This window comes from Esox lucius, chromosome 24 (assembly GCF_011004845.1).
Source record: "Esox lucius isolate fEsoLuc1 chromosome 24, fEsoLuc1.pri, whole genome shotgun sequence".
NCBI classification, from domain to species: domain Eukaryota; kingdom Metazoa; phylum Chordata; class Actinopteri; order Esociformes; family Esocidae; genus Esox; species Esox lucius.
Genome location: NC_047592.1, coordinates 4926446 through 4939204, shown reverse-complemented (window position 1 = coordinate 4939204; position 12759 = coordinate 4926446). Strand labels below are relative to the sequence as shown.

The window sequence follows — 12759 nt, the reverse complement described above, 5'->3', positions numbered from 1 at the left end:
TGTTGGTGAAACAACGTCTATCAGTCCTTTGGGTACCTCAGTCGTATTTGCTGTGGGTGGAGCCCCATCTGGTGGACAGAGGCGGTACTGCACCAGCGGACGTGAAAGAAAATAGCCGGTAAAAATGTAAATAATCCAAGATGGCGACGTGTGATTGTTCAGAATAATGTAATTCTTTAGATCCCCTATTCTTGTTGAATTTAGTTTTGTTGTTTAAAGTGTGAGTTAAACAAAGCACACCACACACTAGTTATACCCTCTTAGTAGAAGCTGTCAGTAGATCACATTTCGGCTGACTTCCTGCCAGAGGGCATTCATGGGTGGGGAAAAATGGGGGGGAAACAGCCAGGCTTTTGTCAGATGACATTAATCACAGCACCCGCTAGACGTAGATGCTTTGCATAAGACCCAGATGTCGCTGCAGTTCTCCAAATAGCGAAGTTACAAACCTTAGCCTTCATATGATACTTAATAGAATGTGCTATAGAAAAGCAGGTGTTAACGGTGTGCTTTTATGTGCATGGAGGAGTCTTATCTGGCAGCTTCCAGAGCAATACCATGAATGTCTGTCTTGGCTTGCCCTATAAATAGAGCTTGTTAACCCTGACAATTTGTGCTTGCTTCGGCAGCACATATACTAAAATTGGAACGATACAGAGAAGATTAGCATGGCCCCTGCGCAAGGATGACACGCAAATACGTGAGGTGTTCAAAATTTTGCGCAATTCCTAAAAACACACTTTTTATATAAATACATAAATGCGTTTTTACTGTATTCTGCTTTTGGTGACAGAAACAGGCACTCCTGTGGCAGTTTGCTGCCCTCTAGTGGTCATGTTGGGTAAGTGCGCCTGAATGGCTGTGCAAAGCTCAAACTCCAGAACAGAGGCCCAGAAAGCGATTGCATGTTTAAGAAAGCACAGAAATGATTCACAGTTAAACTAGGAAGTTGTGGGACATAATTTGTATTGTACTGTCAGCCGGGGTTTATGTTAACCGGAAATGCCGGCTTTTCGCCGGTATCAGGTAGACTGTAGTTGTCTGGGAGATGAAAATATCAACGGTCAAAATGTCCAGTGGGAAATATGCCAATATGCCAATACGTATATTAAATAGCCCAATATTGTGTTACCTATATGGTCTGTTGACATTACTGCGTGTTTGGTCGTGGCGAAATAATCAAAAGCTGCCCACTGCCGCAGCAACTCCTGCATACGACTCCGAAGGTGAAGCAGACATCCTCGGGCCGGTTTAAAAAACAACCACATACAAGCGATGGTGCAACTGAGACCAGCAACACCACTGAAAAGCGTAGTTATTGGAAATAGCCTAGTTATTTCAAATAGCCGTCCTTAGGTGGCAAAACGTGTTTCGTCGTTTAATATGCAATGGGACAACATATATTTATATCCGTATATATGTATCCAAAATAAGTATATATTTATATCCATTTGAAAATCGCATATTGGGAATCCGTGAGGAACTCGGAGTTGAGCCGCTGCTCCTTTGCATCGAAAGGAGCCAGTTGAGGTGGTTCGGGCATCTGGTAAGGATGCCCCCAGGACATCTCCCTAGGGAGGTGTTCCAGGCACGTCCAGCTGGGAGGAGACCTCGTGGTAGGCCCAGGACTAGGTGGAGAGATTATATTTCAACACTGGCCTGGGAACGCCTCGGGATCCCCCAGTCAGAGCTGGCAAATGTGGCTCGGGAAAGGGAAGTTTGGGGTCCCCTGCTGGAGCTGCTGCCCCCGCGACCCGATACCGGATAAGCGGATGAAGATGAGATGGAGATATTGGGAACTTTCAGCTCTGGTCTCAATAGCTTGTTTGCATATGACGTCACGCCACTGTCTCGCTGGGGTGGGAAATGCAGATCGAGGGCTGAAAGTGATTTTCTACATTGTAAGCTCTATCACAAATGCCAAATGCCTGTGTTTTTAATTGAGTGGCCGGAGCGAAATGTACTTCGAACCACAATGGCATTCAGGCAGGCATTTGGATGTAGAGTTGCTGTGATCATAGACAGTTTCAAAGTGTTTATTGAAATGCCTAATTTTCTTGCTATAGCACAAACATGGTCAAACTATAAGCACCACCACACTGTGAAGTTTCTTATCGTTGTTGCTCCCCAAGGGTATGTCTCTTACATATCTCCTGCTTGGGGAGGAAGAGTTAGTGATAAGCAGATTACTGAAGAGATCGACCTCCTACATTTTTTTTTTTTACCTGGAGATATTGTTCTAGGGGACCGTGGGTTTAATGTTGGGGATGGTGTAGGATTCTACTGTGCTTCACTACATATACCTGCATTTACCATTTACTTTGGGGAACAGACAGTTGTCAGCATATGAGGTGGAACAAACTCTAAAAATAGCTGTTGTACGTATTCATGTTGAACGGGTTAGTGGATTAGTTAACAAGAAATATCAGATTCTGGAAAGTAGGGCCATGTCCATCGAGCCCATGGCAACAACACCAGATGAGTCCCTGACATTGATTGATAAGATTGGACTTATTTAAACTTGAGGAGCAAGGCATATAAACCAATCATGGTTGGTTAAAGTAATGCCCTACCAAGTTTTTGCCTTGTCATTTCAATGTAAAAAGTGACAAAGCCTGTTAGAGTGCACAGTGATGCAGTTATTAACAACAGCTATGAAATTTAATTTCTGATAATTAGCAACGACATGTTTTTCTGTCTAAAAATCACATGCTCAGCGGAGCTGTTGGGATTAATTTCATATTTGTATTAAACAATAAATTGACAACTGTTATGAAATTGTTAGATGTTAATGATAAATGATATAACATTTTGGTATATTAACAGAATATTAGCCTAACAATACTTAGTTTTTAGTGAATTTTGTATATAACATAGGGGCTAAAATCAATCAAAAGGTACTGTGGTGCCCTGCAAAGTTTCCCACATGGCAATAAACACCAAATTAGCTGTAATCAGTTGGTTTAGACGAAGGGCAGTTGATCTAGCCTTTCCAAATCAGCGCAAACACAAGATATCAAAGAGCAAGGCTCTGCCATACGCCACAGAAGCTTTGTTTGAATGTAGCCCTAGGTCTTAAAAGTTCTGCTTTTGTTCTTTTAAATAAGAGACCACTAATACCTTTTGTTGTATAATTTAATCTTCTCATTGTTATTTAATCTTCAATAAATATCTGATTGCCAAAGAAAGTGACATTCATGTGTTTTTCATTTGCCAAATATGACAAGTGCCTGAGCCGATGTAAGTTAGGGTCCTTTAGTCATATTACATGTCAACATGTTATTTTGTAACTTGCAGTCCCAAAACTTCTGGAAGGATATCGATTCTGAGAAAATTCTCAACACATCATCCCAAAAGTGCATATCGGGTATAATTCTTTCAACAAAAATGTCATTGGAGTTCCACACAACAAAGTCGCACCAAGTCACAACACTCAGCATCCACAATGTGAAGCTGTGCCTGGACTTGGAAGAAGTAAGCAACGGCTCCGGTCCAGTGTAACATCATTCCCATCTTTGAGGAGGCAGAATCCCTTGTCACCTGCACACAGGCACAGATTGATTTTGTCTTGCTTGCAGTGTGGGCACTTAAATTCACAGTGAAAAGAACATGTAAACAACTGATGTGGTTAATTTTGTCTGACTATTTTACTGATTCTGATATAAAGTCAGGTGGTTTTTTTTAGGCAACTTTCCGACTACCAAACCGGCAGTCTTCATCAGGGGTGTTGCTGACGCTTCCTGTCTGCTGATTTACGTGGACATGGACCATCCTGCCTGTTACCATATAAATCAGCTGTCAGGAAGCTTCAGCAACATTTCTAAAGAGGGCTGGCTTGAGAGTCTGAAAATATCAGGGGGGAACAAATAGTATTATCTAAGACATCCGTGAACTATCCAATATCGTAGTGGTTAGAGAAGCGGACCTGTGAACTATCGATCCCCGAGTTCATATCTCCTCGCAGGCGAAGCCAATTACGCATTATGAATTGTTTCCATATAGACGAAAACTTCGCTGCCTAAAACCTCCAGTAACTACATTATCGTAAGCCTGAAATAATTTATATGTAATGCCTTATTGGGTTAATATGAAGGACACCCCTGGGCTGTTAAGACGGGTGACGAGCAACGTGTCGAGGGGTTAGCATGATGGCTCAATGCTAGGCAGCTGTGAAACCCTGTAAACTGTTCTTGGCCTAAAAGCTGGGCTACGTGCCGCTCTGCTGTCTTACAACGTTCCGTGTGAATATATGAACCAGTTCTATACTTGTATCTTCATGCTCAATTTTAGAACTGAAAAGGAGAATTGAAAAAGAGAAAACACAAGCACAGAAGACCTGTTCAGACTTGTACTCTGTATCTGTAATGTTCCCTGATATACAAATAAACCGAAAATAGTCAGCGGTTTTCAAACAATTGATGGGTTTTACATTTTCCTTCTTCCAAAATTTGTCAGGTTTGTTCATTTTTACTTTAATAAAGGATTTTCTAATTCATCACTAATTCATATTAGTCTGATCAAATTCTTATATAGTATATCATTTTATTACCTTGGACCAAATAGCACAGTGTTGTCAATTTTCTCCTCATGAACATTTGAGTCAGTTTATCAAGCGCTTGGATCTGTTTCGGGGTCCCCAGGAGAGATCTGACAACCACTGAGCCCAATGTCAAAGCTGGGTGACAGTGGGATTTGCATATTTTCAAGAATGAAAATAATTTCCAAATGTAAACAACACACCCAGCACTAGGTGGACAAACCACATGGCTATTTGTGTATGCATTGTTTACATTTGGAAGGGGTGTGGTGTTGACCTGTGGTCCCTCCTATTTTCTCCATTTATGGCAAATCCCCAACCCCCTTCCTTGACAGAGAAGAACAGGTTATGTTATTTTTGGGGGATGACACGCATATATGTGAATCATTCCTTATTTTGCACACTACGCAAAAATACACTTTTTATATATATACATAGATGCGTTTTAACTCTATTCTGCTTTTGGTGACAGAAACAGGCACTCGTGTGGTAGTTTGCTGCCATCTTGTGGTAGTGTTGGGTAAGTGTGCCTGAATGGCTGTGCAAAGCCCTAACTCCAGAACTCTACATCCTGGATCAACCTCCAGACCAGAGGGCTGGAAAGTGATGCCTTGTTTTAAAAAGCGCAGAAATTATTCACAATTAAACTAGGAAGTTGTGCAATGGTAGACGGTCAAGCACATAATCTGTATTGTACTGCCAGGACTCATAACTAGTGACAATTTACTTCTCTATTGCTGTGCCACAAATGATGAAAACTTTATTTGAAGGGTGTTCAGGTTACTTCATGATTGCTGTTATTATTTCTATGAACTGAGGAGTCCTTGTGTTCGGTCTTCTCCTTCTCAAAACCTGATTGTGGTGATGGTCTGAGGGGACGACCCTCTGGCTTTCGCATGTTATTGGTGAGATGAAATTAGTGAGAGTGTGTGGGCATAAAGCAGTTGACCAAAAAGCCTATATTCTATTGCACATATCAAAGTGGTTTGTAAAAAAAAAAAACTCTGAAATTTGAATGTGAAGGCTTAACAAGCTTTATATGCTGTTTTGCTGCTACCCATGGGCTCAGGGGCCTGCCCTCCCCCCAAAAAATTATTTAGCCTGCAAGCGAACAAGCTACAACAAGGAGTTGCCTGTAACCTAGCAGCCCTTTCCGCACATCAACTCATCCACCCCAAGCAGGGGCTGAGACATATTTTGTCGACCTTGGTTTTTCTCAAGTTTTAGTTTCGTGCTGATTTAAAAAAGACTGAACAAGCAGCTACTAAAGTCTAGAGTTGTTTTCTTCATATGCTAACAGCTTGTTTAACTGGTCTGACCAACTGATTAGTTTTATGGTATGTGGTTTGGCCTACTGGTTTGTGAAATGTCTACGTATGATTTATAAACGCCCTCTTCTTCGTGTTTTAGGAGGTGAGGCTCCATAGCTCAGAGGTTAGAGCACTGGTCTTGTAAACCAGGGGTCGCGAGTTCAATTCTCGCTGGGGCCTTGACCGTGCGGGTCACATCATTTTTAACAGATCAATACCATTGCTGGTTTATGTTTCAATTAGCTCCCAATCTTTCCTGAGGGTTGTAACCATAAGCAGGATCAACAAGCCTGTCACTTGTACGTTGATATGATATGAGCCATAACTTCAACGTACATATGATAAGAGACAATCATTCGTACATACATATAAGCCTATAACTCGTACATACATACATATAAGCCTATTACTCGTACGTACATATGATATAGGCCTATTACTCGTACGTACATATGATATAGGCCTATTACTCGTACGTACATATGATATGAGCCTTTCACTCGTACGTACATATATTTCAGTGATGACATAAGAAAGAGTAAAATGAATGTACTGATTCTATGTATGTAAACCTTGATCACATGATTTGTATTTTCAGAGGTGCTACATGTATTTGCGATATATATATATAAGTATGCTTGTATACATATATGTATGTATATATACCGTATATAGATATACAGTGGATATAAAAAGTCTACACACCCCTGTTAAAATGCCAGGTTTTTGTGATTTAAAAGAATAAGACAAAGATAAATCATGTTAGAACTTTTTCCACTTTTTAATGTGACCTATAATGTGAACAATTCAATTGAATAAAGAAATTGATAAAAATAAAAACCTTACAATAACCTGGTTGCATAAGTGTGCACACCATCTTATAACTGGGGATGTGGCTGTGTTCAGAATTAACCAATCACATTCAAACTCATGTTAAATATAAGTTATTACACACCTGCCATAATTTAAAGTGACTCTGATTAACCACAAATAAAGTTCAGCTGTTCTAGTAGGTTTTCTTGACATTTTCTTAGTTGCATCTCAGAGCAAAAGCCATGGTCCACAGAGAGCTTCCAAAGTATCAGAGGGATTTCATTGTTGAAAGATATCAGTCAGCACAAGGGTACAAAATAATTTCCAAAGCATTAGCTATACCATGGAACACAGTGAAGACAGTCATTATCAAGTACAGAAAATATGGCACAACAGAGACATTACCAAGAACTGTACGTCCCTCCAAAATTGATGAATAGACAAGACGAAAACTGGTCAGGGTGGCTTCCAAGAGGCCTACAGCAACATTAATGGAACTGCAGGAATTTCTGGCAAGGACTGGCTGTGTGCTACATATGATAACAATCTCTGTGTTTGTATATAACGTTACTGTATTTGAACTACCTTTGGAATATATTTGTATAGTGATGTGTGGTTTTGTGAGAATTATCCCTGTTTGGGTGAATGATTATACCTGTTGATATATAAAGGTTTGCTGGCTTGGTCATTCACCCTGCATGGTGGCATTCCCCTCTGTATATCCATGTGAAGAGTGATACTGTGCAGCTGTAATTACTTGGGTCTTGTGCCAACTGAAAACCCCCCACCACAACAAGAACCCATCAGACAAAGGACCATGTGACAACCTCCTGACGTTCTGGGGAAGTCCACGAAGAAAATTGATTAATGAAAATTGTGAATTGGCAGGGTTTTTTTAGTTTTAGAAATAACCTGTTGTCTCAAGCTATGCCAAAAAAATTATGTTTAAATCAACTTAATTTATGATTCACCTGGCTGAAAGAGGACACTAGCGTATTTCGACCACATGAACAGTGAGAGGGATTGTTGGAAATGCAAATAATTCTTAAACATTTATAAAATGCCAGAGAATTACAGAATTGGCCTAATCATGGTCTCCAGAACTTCAACTAGATGCCTCCTCAATGCCAACAAGCTGTTTGGACCTCTTGCCAAAAGAAAGCCCCTTCTCTCAAGACTTAAAAGTCAGTGCATGGAGTTTGCTTGATGTCATAGGAACTTTAATTGCAAATGGGTTCTAGGGTGAGACATGTTTATTAGTTGAAGCCTAAGTTTGTTTGGTTAGGTTTTTCTTCATATGTGAACAGCCTGTTAAACTGGTCTTACCATTCTGGCACTCTAGCTTGGATGTCATCTATGAATAATCTTTTGTCTCTTGATTTTGTAAGGTAGGGCTCCATAGCTCAGTGGTAAGAGCACTGGTCTTGTAAACCAGGGGTCGCGAGTTCAATTCTCGCTGGGGCCTAACTGTTAATACTGCCTAATATTTTGTTATAAGTCAATACTCCCCTATCATAAAACAGCAACCTTACAATTTCTCATCATCTTTGACTAATCTTATGTCTCCAAGGTGTGTTCGGAGCAATGGTCCCATAAACCAGATGTCCAATTATGGCCTTGCCTCATTGCGTCAACTCACCACAGGTGTGGGATAGTTCAAGATCGAGACATGTTCCCTCCAAGTACATCTAAGCCGTTCTAAATTCAATCACGACGCTAGTTCATCACGATGCTCGTTCATCACCGTCGATAGTTCATCAGCGTCGATAGTTCATCACCATCCATTATGGCGATGGTCCATAGCTCAGAGGTTAGATCACTGGCCTTGTAAACCAGGGGTTGTGAGTTTGGTTCATGCTGGAGCTTTGAGTACTGTCTGCTTTTCATCAGCGCAATCCTTACTTTAACTTTAAAAATCACATTTAATCTAAGTATCACCAAAGTGTATTATGGCTGCAGGACCAGTGAGAAGGAAAGTAACCAAGGATAGGATATTCAAAAAGAATTGACATGATATTGGTCTCCAAACCAGCGATTAGACCCCTCCTCCATGCTATTTTGACCTGTTGCTAAAAGAAAGACCCTTCTCTTTCTTGGTTTGCTTCCAGACCAAACAGGTCTACAGATGATGCCACTGCCCTTCCCCTCCACTCTGCCGTCTCTCACCTGGTCCGAATGCGGTTCATTGATTACCAATCAGATTTCAACACTATTCTGCAACACAAGGTTGTGGTGAAGCTCAGGGATCTGGGCCTTAACTCTGCCCTTTGCCAGATGATCCTTGACTTCCAGGTGTTTCAGGTGGGGGTGCTCCACCTCCTCCATCTCCTCCACCTCTTCCAGACTGACTCTCAGTCCTGGTGCCCCACAGGGCTGCGTGCTCAGTCCCCTCTTGGAGTCCCTGTTCACACACGACTGGGTGGTCGCGCACGCCTCCAACATCACTGTCATTATCATGCCTCCAAAGTGGAGAGACTCTGGAGGTTTCTGGTTCGTGGTTTCTCCACTCCAACATTGTCGCCAAGGAGGCAAGAAAACATCTAGTCCTTCAATGACGACTAAAGAGTTTGGACATGGACTCCAGGAAACTCACCATGTTCAACAGGTGCACGATGGAGAGAATCCTGACTGGTTGTATCATCGCCTGGTATGACAGCTGCACTGCCCTTGACCGTAAAGCTCTACTGAGAGTGGGTCTTCATTTGCTAACAGCCTGTTTAGCTGGTGTGACTATAGCTGAGTGTTGTACAATGGCATGAGGTGTGGCCCTTGGGCTGTAAATAGGCTTGGATGTCATCTATGAATAATCTTTTATCTCCGTTGCTCCTTTGTGAGAGGCTCCATAGCTCAGTGGTTAGAGCACTGGTCTTGTAAACCAGGGGTCGCGAGTTCAATTCTCGCTGGGGCCTTGACCTGTGGGTCATGTGATTTTTAACAGATCAATACCATTGCTGGTTTATGTTCCAATTACCTCCCAATCTTTCCTGAGGGTTGTAACCATAAGCAGGATCAACAAGCCTGTCACTTGTACGTTGATATGATATGAGCCATAACTTCAACGTACATATGATAAGAGAAAATCATTCGTACATACATATAAGCCTATTACTCGTACGTACATATGATATAGGCCTATTTCTAGTACGTACATATGATATGAGCCTTTCACTCGTACGTACATATATTTTGGTGATGACATAAGAAAGAGTAAAATGAATGTACTGATTCTATGTATGTAAACCTTGACAGTATCACATGATTTGTATTTTCAGAGCTGCTACATGTATTTGCGATAGATATAAGTATGCTTGTATACATATATGTATGTATATATACAGTGGATATAAAAAGTCTACACACCCCTGTTAAAATGCCAGGTTTTTGTGATTTAAAAGAATAAGACAAAGATAAATCATGTTAGAACTTTTCCCACTTTTTAATGTGACCTATAATGTGAACAATTCAATTGAATAAAAAAAATTATAAAAATAAAAACAATTACTCGTTTAACTGGTCTGACCAACAGCTGAATGTTGACACTAGGTGTGGCCCATTGGTTTGATTTAGAAATAACGCTCATCTTCAGGTTTATACCATGGCTCCATAGCTCAGTGGTTAGAGCACTGGTCTTGTAAACCAGGGGTCGTGAGTTCAATTCTCACTGGGGCCTTGATCAAATGGTCTGATATTTTGATACAGGTCAATTTCATCCTGGCTTCTATGTCCTATCCTAGTGAGTTAATCAGATGCCTTAACCTAGCCTACTATTGAGTCAATCATCGGATGCTATAACCGGGCCTACTACTGATGTTAATAATTAAACCTTGCCAAGGGAATTAAAGTACGATATTGCCAGATATTTGAGTCATGTTCCTGTGGTAATGATGAATGTTGTTGGGTCATGTTTCTCTGGTAATGATGAATGTTGTTGGGTCATGTTTGTGTTGTGGCTTGAACTCTTCTGAGGTCATATGAGAGAACAGCATGTAAGCTAATTTCGTGGACTTTTATTGGTTCTTTTCATTTACGTAGATTGTGTCTCCTAAAGTTTTAAATAGATTAAAGAGGAGCTTACTGCTATCGACATTACTTCTCTCTCTGTCTGTCTCTCTCTCTAATCTTGGTGGATTAACAGCACAGGTTAATCGACCTCTGGTCACGTTCAGGGGACAGAGTAAAGACAAGGCGCCGTTGAAGAAAGAGAAAGACAGATCGTTGAAGGAGAGAAGCTGAAGCTGTTTATAACCTGCACGGCCAGGACCCTGGTGACAATCCCCCGACGACCAGTCTACCTGAACAAGGTGCTCCGTATTGAAGGTGCTGGGCGTCCTTCGGTAATTACCTCAAGGTATTCCCCCGTCAGATATGGTAGACAGGTCCTACTAACTGGGATGGCAATGTAAAATACCGCTATTTTGGGACAGACCTGTGTAAAAGTCTTAGGATTTCAGATGTCTTTGGTTTTATCTTTATTTGCTTTTGCCTAATCTGTATTATATTCTATTGTACATAGTGAAAGATACTGAGAGTGGGTTAGGGATATACTGGGTGGATGATAGGTTAGCATATATAAGCCAGCAGTAAGCCTCTTTCAGCTCTACCTCTTGCCTCACAGATCACACAGCCATGTAGCTCAAGGTTTACTGATGTTTGCCGCCGAAAAATCCTCTGTGTTAACTCGCTAATGGTCACAGTCTGGGTGTAGAAAATGCCCAGTATTGGTTTCTGTAGTAGGTTGGTTTCTTGGTTCGCCCAGTCAGTAGAGCGAGCAGCTTAAAATAGTCCGAGATGGTTTGGGGTTTGTTTCCCTTGGGGGGGCGGGGGGGGGGGGGGGGGGCGGGGGGGGGGGGGGGGCACAAGTTCTGCTAGATTCTCTATATAGGAATATTTGGTAAAAATGGATAGTTGAGGACTTGAAGAAATTTCGGGATATTTTTGTGAGCTAGTGCTAACTAACAGTAGTGCATTTACTGTGGGAAAGTTTGAATCTTTCCCATCGTGTTAATGCAAGTTAGCAAATGCTCCAACACTACTGAGCCAATTCCTTCAAACTGTGGAGGCCTCTAACCAGAATCCCAGGTCACCTGAGAGAGAACAGAACAGAAACTCCCCATTGTCATATTATTTAACAGGCATTTTGTGCTTCTGATTTAACGGTGAGTTTAAGGGAAATGGACCATTAACTTAAGATGGTTGGTGGAGACTACTGCTCTAAAACACACCATCACAGCACTGATTATGTTCTCTCTCTCTCACACACGCACACACACGTGCCTCTGGTTCCTTGCTGTGAGCCATATGTGCCAGCCCGTGGCAGTTTCAGTCACACACACGTTTGCGTAGATACCTCTGGCAGGATGGGGCTCCAGCCCTATACAGACATGTCCGCTGGGTTTTGTGTAGAGAGGGAGTGGTCCACTGCGTTACATTTTAAATATGTCATACAAACCCCTACACAGAGACAGAAACGTGCCATCACAATCATCCCCATCATCACAATGTCTCAAAACCAGTGACCAGTGCTTCACTACTGTATCTCCTCCCTGCCTCCAGAGCAATGCTTAACTACTGTATCTCCTCCCTCCCTCCAGAGCAATGCTTAACTACTGTATCTCCTCCCTCCCTCCAGAGCAATGCTTAACTACTGTATCTCCTCCCTCCCTCCAGAGCAATGCTTAACTACTGTATCTCCTCCCTACCTCACTCCAGACCATCAATCAATCAATCAAATGTATTTATAAAGCCCTTTTTACAACAGCAGTTGTCACAAAGTGCTTTTACAGAAACACCCGGCCTTAAACCCCAAGGAGCAAACAACAGTAGTGTTGAATTTCAGTTGTTATGCTAAATCCAGAGTCTATTTAAATTTAGACTAGGTCAGAAGTATGACCAGGTGGACAAGGACAGGGACAGCAACGGGCCCCCCAAACCAGGTACTCTGCAGGTGTGGACCAGTACCTCATGTCCTCCTAAAGTTTAAAATGGGAGGAGACTGGGAAAATTCAGAAAATGTATTCCTCATATCAACAATGATTTATAGTGGAGAAGGAGAACTTAGTGCAGAATAACTGACCCAATCCCCCAGCATGATAGTGTAGC

At 41.7% G+C, this 12759-nt stretch overlaps 5 non-coding genes across 5 annotated transcripts; all 5 read left to right on the top strand.

The window, feature by feature from the left end:
- Positions 1 to 613: 613 nt before the first annotated feature.
- On the top strand, positions 614 to 720 carry LOC114830424. The gene has a single exon (XR_003778059.2). It is a non-coding gene; the product is annotated as a U6 spliceosomal RNA (small nuclear RNA).
- Positions 721 to 5954: 5234 nt separating this feature from the next.
- trnat-ugu lies at positions 5955 to 6027 on the top strand. The gene has a single exon. It is a non-coding gene; the product is annotated as a tRNA-Thr (tRNA).
- A 2025-nt stretch (positions 6028 to 8052) lies between these two features.
- Positions 8053 to 8125, top strand: trnat-ugu. Its single transcript has one exon. It is a non-coding gene; the product is annotated as a tRNA-Thr (tRNA).
- A 1371-nt stretch (positions 8126 to 9496) lies between these two features.
- Positions 9497 to 9569, top strand: trnat-ugu. The gene has a single exon. It is a non-coding gene; the product is annotated as a tRNA-Thr (tRNA).
- Positions 9570 to 10257: 688 nt separating this feature from the next.
- On the top strand, positions 10258 to 10330 carry trnat-ugu. The gene has a single exon. It is a non-coding gene; the product is annotated as a tRNA-Thr (tRNA).
- Positions 10331 to 12759: the final 2429 nt, after the last annotated feature.